The following is a 10,602-nucleotide window of genomic DNA, read 5'->3' on the forward strand; positions in this document are numbered from 1 at the left end:
TATTTTTGAGAGAGAGACAGTATAAGTGGGGCAGGGGCAGAGAGAGAGGGAGACACAGAATCTGAAGCAGGCTCCAGGGTCTGAGCTGTCAGCACAGAGCCCGATGCGGGGCTCGAACCCACGGACCGCGAGATCATGACCTGAGCCGAAGTCGGACGTTTACGTTTAACCGACTGAGCCACCCAGGCACCTGAATGGGGTTGATTTTTAACTGTACTTTCCAATTATTTTTAGATGTTTTATGTGAATGCTATTTATGTTTATTCTTTATTCATTATTGACAAAGTTATGTGTGTGTGTGTGTGTGTGTGTGTGTGTGTGTGTTTCCGAAGAGTGACAAAATATTGGACCCCTGGGAACCCACCGCTTAGTTGAAGAAAAAGCACGCTATTCTTTTCAAAGCCCTCTGTATCATCCTTGTCCTACCGTCCCCTTCCTCCACTCCTCAGGGGGATTAGCTCCTGTCCTGATTTGTTCTAAACACTCTCTTGAAATTCTTTAAAGCTTTATCCCATATGCTGCTATCCCACAAAATATCCTTTAGGTTTTGCCTATTTTTGTTCTTAGCATAAATGAACCGTACCACATGTTTTCTGCTCCTCAATGTTGTGTACCTAGGATCAGCTGTGAATTACACGCCACTGGGATGTATTGATTGTCATTACCATTATAGGACCCCAACCACTTACTTATCTGTTCTGCCACCGGTGGACTTCTGCATTGCTTCCAAGATGTTCCATAACCATCCTGTCATGAACATCCTTAGGCATATTTGTTGGGGGCACATGTGCAAGAGTATCTCTAGGATATATTCTAGGGTTGGAATTGCTGGGTCACGGGTCATGTGCATCTTCAAATTTCCTAGGTGATGCCAAATCACATTTGCAGGTATCCCCTACCGTGAGCAGTATGTCAGCTGCTCTGTGGCCTCATCAAGGCTGGGTGGTGTCAGAGTTTAAAATGTTAGGCATGTTTGTGGGTGTAAGTGGTACTTAATTGAAGCTTTGCTTCTAAATCTGTAAATGGAGACAAATATCTTCATCCACCCATTCGCCGATGTCGGCATAAGGACTGAAATGAACAAAGGGAAAATCAGACACGGGAATATTTTGTCAATTGCAAAGTTCTCCACGTGCCGAAGACGTCGGGCACGTCAGTGAATCGAGAGCATCCCGGAGCATCAGTGGACAGTGTCAGAGCGCAATTCCAGATCCTTCCTCTCTGGGCTGAGCGATTCCCAACATCAGAATGTCCGTAGCACGGGGGCCAGAGGAAGCTCACTGCGCTGTGAGAAACGCGGTGGTCTGAGCCCATCTTCTGAAGAAGGAGCAGCTTCTGATTTCGTAGCATCTTGAGCTGGGTTGACGCTGGAGCCCTGGGACCAAGACAAAGGAAATGAAAAAGCTGTAACCAGAGTGGGTCTCCCTGTCTGTGCGGCAGCCAGAAAATTCTCGAAAAAGTAGAGCTGCGTTTTAGGCACTTGACCGCGAACGTTTTAGAAATGGACATCCTTCGCTAGGAAGGGATGACGGCGGACTGGCCCGCTTTCTGACGGTTGCGCTGTACTTTCCATTTTTTCCTTCTCCTCCAGCACCTCATCAATTTCAGGGCAGTCCCTTTCTCTTTCCCGTGATCTCTACACCTGACCTGACGGTCTACAGATCCGAACGTTCTGCAAACGCGGGAGGCAATTTCACATCATTAGCCCTCTTGCAAATCAGGTAGGCTTAATCTCCGAGGATTTTCGCCTAGTAATTCTGTGGGTTTAAATCGCCCCTGGGTGTGAAGGCGCAGGACTAGCTTCCGCAGGCCAAGGGCTCCAGGACAGCCGAAACCCATGATTACGCTTTTAGGTGTTCTCAGGAAGAAGAGATAAACGTTTTGTTCCGGTCTCTCCACTGCTGGCTGAGGTCCAGACAGTCATGTTTTATGAAGGGCTGAGTCAGAGCACTGTGAGAAGAAGCACCCATACGATATGGGTCTGTGTGTGTCACTGTGTGTGAGAGAGAGTTACCAAGATTTAAAAAAAAATTTTTTTTGATGTTTATTTATGAGAGAGAGATAGAGCATGAGCAGGGCAGAGAGAGGGAGACACAGAATCCGAAGCAGGCTCCAGGCTCTAAGCTGTCAGCACAGAGCCCGACGCGGGGCTCGAACCCACGAACCGTGAGATCATGACCTGAGCCGAAGTCGACGCTTAACCGACTGAGCCACCCAGGTGTCCCCGGAGTTACTGAGATTTTGACGTTGACCAAACCTGTAAGAGTCGGCCATTCCTGAAAACAGGAACGAAGACAGGAATGCTCCTATAAGCTTAGGAGCGTGTGCGTCTAGTGTGTATTTTATGAAGACAGAATGGACCCCGACCACTTGGAATCACAAGATCTCGGCCTCTCTTGGTCTTCCTGGGGAGCAGTATCCACTATCCATTAACGTCCAAACTATAGTTATGGAACATCCACTAAGTGTCAGGCACTGTTAGAGGCAGGAGACAAAATGTGACCCAGAATGGCATGGTCCCTGCCTTCCTGGAGCTTATACTCGAGTGGGGGAGACACAGCAGGTAAGTAGGCCAGTGAGCCCCGGATGGAGAACCACAGTGCCCCAGGGTGCCTTGCGGAGATTAATGGCAGAGGCCGTCCGGGGGTAGGCAGGACTTTTGCAGACCCAGGTGAGAAGTTCAACTTTCCTTCGGAGTGGGAAGTGTTAAAAAGAAAACCACAGGCCCAAAATAGCACTGCTTGGGCCAGGCCAAGTCACTAAACCTGAGCTTAATACCTAACCTAATTGCTAGCACCCTTCCCCGGAAATACGGGTCTTTACCTGCCCGTCAGGAATTTTCTGTTAAGCACAGTGAGGTAATCCCTCACAGGCCTTCTCCATCCCCCAAAGAAAGAGGAGGTAAGCTGCATAGTAAAACCCCTATCCTGCCTCCTATGTTGGGGGGGGGGGTGTGTGGTGATCTCCCAGAAACAATCCTTTCTCATCTTTTCCTTATAAGGCCCTTGTCCCAACCTCCTTCCTATAAAGACCTTCCACTTTGTACAGCTCGCCAAGGTTCCCATCCACTTGCTACGTGGGGTGCCGTGTTAAATAACGTCAATTAGGTCTTCAAAATTACTCTGTTGGGGGCGCCTGGATGTCTCAGTCGGTTCAGCTTCTGACTTTGGCTTAGACCCTTGGTGAGTTTGAGCCCTGCATCGGGCTCTGTGTTGACAGCTCAGAGCCTGGAGCCTGCTTCGGATTCTGTGTCTCCCTCTCTCTCTGCTCCTCCCCAGCTCGTGCTCTCCCTCAAAAATAACTAAACATTAAAAAAAATAATAAAATAAAATAAAGCAGATTGTTCTGGCCGCTGTGTGGCAATAGGATGGGAGGGGCAAGACTGAATGCTGGGAGCCCAGTAAGGAGGCAGGTGAAGACAGTGCTCCAGATGGGGGCTCCTGATGACCTTGGCCCAGGGAGCCGGCAACAATTATGGAGACGAGAACGCAGGTTCACAGGACATGGTCAGGCTTCTCCAGTGTATTTTTTTTTTAAATGTTTATCTATTTTTGGGAGAGAGAGACACACAGCGTGTGAGCAGGGGAGGGGCAGAGAGAGAGAGAGAGGGAGACACAGACTCCAAAGCGGGTCTCCAGGCTCTGAGCTGTCAGCACAGAGCCCGATGCGGGGCTCGAACCCACGAACTGTGGGATCATGACCGGAGCTGAAGTCAGATGCTTAATGGACTGAGCCACCCGAAAGCCCCTGTAAAGAGTTTTATTATCAGGAAATGGCTCACCAGGTGACTGGGACTGAGAAGTCTCCTAATCTGCTGTCTAGCTGGAGACCCTGGGAAGCTGGTGGTGTAGTTCTAGTCTGAGTCCAAAGGACTGAGAACAGGCGAGTCAGCGGTGTAAGTCCTGGCCTGAGGGCAGGGCAAGGCCGATATCCCTGCAGGCAGTCAGGCAGAGAGAACAGAATTCGTGCTAGAATTCGGTTGAATTGTGACATCCCCGCCCCCCAACAGCTGATGTCACAGAACTGCTCATTGGTGTGAACTCTCCCCCCACACAACACATGCGCCTTGGAATTGGGTGCAGAAGCTTACCAGCCTGCGGGCTGGGTGGAAACAAATGGTGCAGGACGGGACCATGTTATTGAGACAAGAAGAGCCCGTGGGCAAGTGGAAGGAGAGGTGACAAGCTAATTCTGGGCCAGGTGGGAGATTTCAGATAACAGAGTAGTTGGGGAAATTAGTCTGAGCCTCCAGGGGAAGTCTGAGCGGAGGGAGACGTGGGTTTGGGTGCCGTAAACATGCTGACAAAGTGGCAGGGGCAGATGAGAACCTGGGAGGAAGTGCAGAGAGGGGCGCCGGTCCGGGACAAAACACGAGCAGAGGAGAAGGAGACGGTCAACCAGAGGAAAGTACAAAGCCACGAAAGTGTGCGGTGCAGCCATCCAGACAGACACAGAGACGAGTGAAGGTGAGACAGAAGTGATCGCCTCACACCTGTCAGAAAGGCTGAAAGCAACTCAGAGAACGACAGATGTTGGCGAGGGTGCGAGGGTGCGGAGAAAGGGGAGCCCTGGGGCGCCGTTGGTGGGAGTGCAAACTGGTGCAGCTGCTCTGGAGAACGGTCTGGAGGCTTCTCAAAAAGCCAAAAAGAGAGTTACCCTACGATCTGGGAGCCACACTACTCACCCAAAGAGTACGACAATACTAATTTAAAGAGACCCATGTTTACAGCAGCACTATCCACAGTGGCCAGACGATGGAAACAGCTCAAGTGTCCACTGACTGATGAACGGATAGAGGCCGTGGTGGATGTATGCAGTGGAATATTGCTCAGCCATAAAAGAGAATGAAATCCCGCCATTTGCAATGACGTGGATGGAGCTGGCGAGTGTTACGCTAAGAGAAATAAGCCAGAGAGAGACAAACACGTGATTTCACTCCTACGTGGAATTTAAGGAACAGAACAGCCAAGCAGAGAGAGGGGCGAACCAAGGAACAGACTCTTAGCCCCAGAGAACAAACTGATGTCACCAGAGGGGAGGGGAGTGGGGGGATGGGTGAAACAGGTGATGGGGACCAGGGAGGGCACCTGTCATGATGAGCTCTGGGTGAGGTATGGAAGGGTTGAATCGCTACATTGCATGCCTGAAACTAATGTCACAGTGGATGTTGACTAACTGGAATTTCAAGAAAAGGAAGAAAAAGTGACCTTGGATTTGACAGCATGGAGCTCACAGATGTTTTAAATTTTTTTAGTGTTTATTTATTTTTTGAGACAGAGAGAGAGAGAGAGACAGAGTGCAAGCAGGGGAGGGGCAGAGAGAGAGGGAGACACAGAATCCGAAGCAGCCTCCAGGCTCCGAGCTGTCAGCACAGAGCCCGACGCGGGGCTCGAACTCACGGACCGCGAGATCGTGACCTGCGCCGAAGTCGGGGTGCTTAACCAGCGGAGCCACCCAGGAGCCCCATGGGTGCTTTATAGGAGTGGTTCTGTGGGTGTGATGGTGAGAAGTCAGACCGCAACGTTCAAGGAATGAATTAGAGGTAAGAAACCTGGATTTTATCCCAAAGGCGGTGGGGAACCGCTGATGAGCTGTCCGTGGGTGCGTTACCTGCTCAGATTTGCTTGTTCAGGTAGTGCAAAGACAATGGGGTCGGGGCGGGGGGGGGGGGGACAATAAATCACAGGTGAACGTGCAGAATCAGAAGGCATGTCGATGGAAGGGAGAAGCGCTCCACAGTTTGCGCCTGTACCAACCCCCCTTCCCCCTAGGATGTGATGTTCATCATGACCAGGATGAAAGTGAGGATAATAGTAATCACAGCTGCATTGCTGAGCATTTGCTAAATGTCAGGATTGTGCTCAGCACTTTACGTGACTTACTTTACTGAGTCCTCAGCACTGTCTTCTGGGGCGGGCACTCTGACTGTTTTCCAGCTGAGGCCAGGAAGGTGAGGACAAATTGAAAGCCCGCAAGTCATTTGAAGGCCACGCTGGCAGAGGGGAGATGAGGCCAGAGAGACAACGGAGGGGGGTGGGGGCAGCTGATGAAGGGTCCCGTGACCTTTGTCAGGACTTCGGCCTTTACTCCGAGTGAAATGGGGAGCCAGCGAGGGGTCCGGAGCGGAAGAAGGGTGTCAGGCCACTTGCATTTTAATGGACCACTCTGGCCGACGTGCCAAGAAGAAGCTCGATGAGGCTATTGGGTGGAAGCAGCTATTGCGATAGGACATAAATGGGAGTGACTCGGGGCCAGGCTGCTAGAAGTGGAAGTGGTCAGATTCTGGGTCTATTTGGAAGTCAGAGAGAGCGGGAGTTTTGATGCATCGGATGCCGATTAAGTGAGACAGAGAAGGGCCAAATTTGACTCCAGGCTTCTTGGTTCCAGTGTAAAGATGGCATCTACAGCCGTGACACCAGGATGGTCCCCAAGATAGTGAGAGCAGACGAAGGAGAGGGAAGGATGGGGGCTGAGTCTGGATCTCACAGCCTCAGAGTAAAGAGGAGGAGAGGGGAGAGGGGGCCGGTGAGGTGGGAGGGAAGAGAACCCGGGGGCGGGGTCCCGGGCTCCTAAGTAAGGAAAGCACGGCAAGGAGGAGGAAGTGGGCAACTGGCTGGAGCCTGATGGCGATCGTGATGAATGTAAAAGCATAAAATAATTGCACGGGCGAGATGTCGTGCGGAAACGAGTTGCTCCTTCCAACCAGGGCTTCATAGAAGTTGCACTTGAGTGGATGGAAGAATTCTACAGGTTTGCAAGACAGCTCAGCATCTGAAAAGATTTGCAGCATTTGGGAAAGGCTGAGGCGCAAAACCTAAGGAAACGTGTGTGTGCGCGCGCGCGCGGCGCGTGTGTGTACCGGGGGGTGGTGCAGAAGAGCAGTGGGTGAGGCCAGAGAAGATCGGGATCAGGAGTACCTTATGCGGGGCCCCTGGGGGGGCACCCAGAATAATGGAAGTAGGTTTTGTACTTCATAAACACCACTCTGGCTTGTGGCGGAGGGACTTGGAGGTAGGGAGGGGGAAGTCAGGACATCACTGGTGTGGTCTGGGAGGGGGGCTAGGAGAAGGGCTCATCAGAAACTGTGGTTTCTTCTCGGGAGAGGGAGTACTCAGACTTTTGCACTGCAAAGTACTCTGATGAGCGAAAGTTCGTCAGTTTTTACGTTTCTAAAATTGTTTCAGAAGTTCGTAAGTTCTTAAGCAGCGACTATATTTGCTTTTTTTTAAAGTTTATTTCTGAGAGAGAGAGAGAGAGAGAGTAAGAGCGAGTGGGGGAGAAATAAAGTTTATTTCTGAGAGAGAGAGAGAGAGAGAGAGCGAGTGGGGGGGGGGACAGAGAGAGGGAGAGAGAGAGAATCCCAAGCAGGATCCACACTGTTAGCACAGAGCCCGACTCGGGGCTCAAACTCACAAGCCATGAGATCATGACCCAAGCCAAAGTCAGATGCTTAGCTGACTGAGCCACCCAGGTGCCCCTGTATTTGCTTTTGATGCTATTAGAGCTAATTAGAAGTAAGTAGAAACCTTACCAGGGGCCAGATAAGCGCTTTGAAAGCGTGAATTCGCATTATCCCCTAAACAAGCCTATGAAGGTTTTATTAACGTCATTCCCATTTCACAGATGGGAAAACCGAGGCACAAAGAGGCTGAGCAAACTGCCTACTGACACACAGCCAACACAGGAGCAGCTCTGCTTTGTTTCCCCAGGTGAGTGAAGTCAGTTGAGGAAACAGCACACGGGCTCTGTCCACCAAGATGTTGAGGCTGTAAAACAACCAGAAGCATTTATTTGGGGTTTTAGGGATTGCAATCCAGGAGAGAGAGTCAACAGACACGGCAAGTGTGCTGCCATGAGGGGGTAGTGCGGGCTTAGGAAGGCAATACCCACAAGGTTACATAAGTTGTTTTGCAAGAATTATGATTGGTGCTGGCAGTCTTTAAACTGACCATCTAGCACACGTTGGACTTTTTGGCTAGCAGGCGTCCAAAGTAGAAGGATGCGTTCCAGGAGGTGGTGGAGCTTGCGACTGACCAAAGTCAAAAGTTCGCGGTGTTCCGAGAATTCAAACAGGAGAGGAGAATACGCCCTGCTTCCTCAATGTCCTCCCGACTCCCTCCCGACTCTATTTTGGGTGATTCTCCGAGCCATGCTTACTCCATTCAGAATCTCCTTTCACAGCCATAACCATTAACAAGTCCATGAGGAAAAACATCTCTTCTGATGGGGAAGCCTCAGGGGAAAGGGCCAGTGACAGCCAGACTCTGACCTGGGACCCAAAGAGCCCATAATGGATGAGACCCGACAGCGGTCTGAGTCTTGAGCAAAGGCTGCGTGTCGTGTTCTTAGAAGGTTCTGAACTGATGCGGAGGTGGTAAAGAGGAAATGGAGAAGTCAAGAGATGCGGAGAAGATCGGGTTGACCAGTTGGCTGTGGAGGAAGAAGGAGAAGGATGGTGCCCTAACATCTGGCTTGGCGTTGGGCTGGTGCACAGTGGGAGTAGCAGTGTCCTTGATTTGCTATTTTTGAAATCCAAAGCAAAAGGATCCCTTCTGGAGTTGATAACTCCCAACCACTGGGTTCCAGTCTCTCCGCCTTGAAAGGAATTCTCCTTACGTGACCCTGGTTATACAACTGGTGTGGGATAGACACCCCGCCGAAGTGTCCCTGGAAGACCTCCCCGTAATGAAAGTCATTTCTATTCTGACCCCACAGCGTCTTCGGCTTGACTTCTCGTCTTCCCCAACCACACGTCGGGGTTGGAACCATCTGACTCCAACTCCATTCTTGCCTTTGGCTGTGCTACGTCTTTCTTTCCGCGTAACAAGCTCCCAGTCACATTTCAAGAGCCTGCTTACTTTCTGAACCCTACAGAAACCTTTCTGCCCCATCTCAGGCAGAATTATTTACTCTTTTCTCTGCCATCTTCCTAGATTTTGAAAAGGTCTCCTCTGCTAATCAAAGGGGAAGAATTCTTTACTTTTCATCTCAATATTTGCTGAGTTTATAAATAAGCACTCGGTAAATATTGAAGACATAAGCAAACAAATGAATGTCTGAAATGCGTAAATTAGTCCTTGTCTTCAACGGCTTATTTTGCTACTTAGAAATAGCAAAGGGTTAGTAGAGCCATGAAATGAAGGCTTCTAGCACTTGGCTATTTGTCTGGAATGCCTCCGTCACCACTTGCCAGCTGTCAGGGGAAATCACATCACCTTTGAACCTGAGTGTGTTTCCTCCGCTGTAAATCTGGGTGGATGACACCCAACCAGGGGTGACATCGTTGTGAAGGTTCAGCTGGTAAGCGTGTGCAGGGTGCATGGCGCCATGCATCAATACTGGGTATCTGTCAGGAAGTGGTAGATGGTGGCGGTGGTGACAGGGAGATAGTTGCATGATTTTCTTCTGTGAAGGGGTTCTCTCTTAAAAGAATGGTTATCGTAGGTTGAAACCTATCTCTCAAAGATACACGTTGAGGCCCTAACCCCTCAAATGTGTGACTGTGACCTTATTTGGAAACAGGGTCTTACAGATATTGTCAAATTAAGATGAGGTTATCCTCCACTATGGTGGGCCCTAATCCAATAATTGGTGTCCTTGTAAGGAAAGTGGATTTTGTTTCTTTTGTTTTGTTTCTTCAGCTTTATTGAGGTGTAACTGACAAATAAAACTATGTATTTAAAATATATAAGATAGAGGGGCGCCTGGGTGGCTCAGTCAGTCCAACATCTGACTCTCAGTTTTGGCCCAGGTCATGATCTCAGGGTTGTGGGATCGAGTCCCACTCAGCATGGAGCCTGCTTGGGATTCTCTCTCTCTCCCTCTGCTCCTCTCCCCTGCTCCCTCTCACTCTCTTCCAAATAAATAAATAAATACAGTGAAAAATCCCTGCTTTGTTCAAGCCCTGTTGCTAGTACTCTGTGCCATCGCTCAGACTTCTTGTCTAAATAAAAATAAAATAAAATATATAATATGGTGATTTGATATCTGTTATACTTTGTAAAATATTTACAATTCAGCTAATTAACACATCCATCACCTGACAGAATTACTTTGTGTGTGTGTGTGTGTGTGTGTGTGTGTGTGAATACTTAAGTCTACTCTTAGCGAAGTTCAAGTATGCAATATAGTATTATTAACTAGGGTCACTAGGCTGTGCATTAGATTCCCCAGAGCTCATTCATCTTGTAACTGAAGCCTTGTACCAACATCTCCCCCATCTACCCCCTGGCCCCAGGGCCTGGTAACTACCATTCTACTCTATCTATGAATTCAGGCTCCCCCTTTCCCAAAAAAGTTCACATATAAGTGAGATCACACAGTATTTGTCTTTGTCTATCTGGTTAATTTCTCTTAGCCTAATGCCCTCAAGTCAAGGTCTACCCATGTTGCTGCAAATGGAAAGTTTCCTTCCTTTCTCATGGCTGGATAGTATTTCAGTGTGTGTGTGTGTGTGTGTGTGTGTGTGTGTGTGTATACATATACATACATATACACATCACATTTTCAGGCATTCATCCATGGATGGACACTTAGGTTGTTTCCATATCTTGGCTATGGTGAATTTGCTGTAGTCAGCATGGTGTAGATATCTCTTCAAGA

The 10,602-nt window shown here is 49.3% G+C and overlaps 1 long non-coding RNA gene across 1 annotated transcript; it reads left to right on the top strand.

The window, feature by feature from the left end:
- Nucleotides 1-5,377: 5,377 nt before the first annotated feature.
- On the top strand, nt 5,378-9,695 carry LOC121038562 (uncharacterized). Its single transcript, XR_005794399.1, has 3 exons — nt 5,378-5,542; nt 7,624-7,709; nt 7,983-9,695. It is a non-coding gene; the product is annotated as an uncharacterized LOC121038562 (long non-coding RNA).
- Nucleotides 9,696-10,602: the final 907 nt, after the last annotated feature.

This window comes from Herpailurus yagouaroundi, unplaced genomic scaffold (assembly GCF_014898765.1).
Source record: "Herpailurus yagouaroundi ecotype Mexico unplaced genomic scaffold, PumYag 28, whole genome shotgun sequence".
Taxonomy (NCBI): Eukaryota; Metazoa; Chordata; class Mammalia; order Carnivora; family Felidae; genus Herpailurus; species Herpailurus yagouaroundi.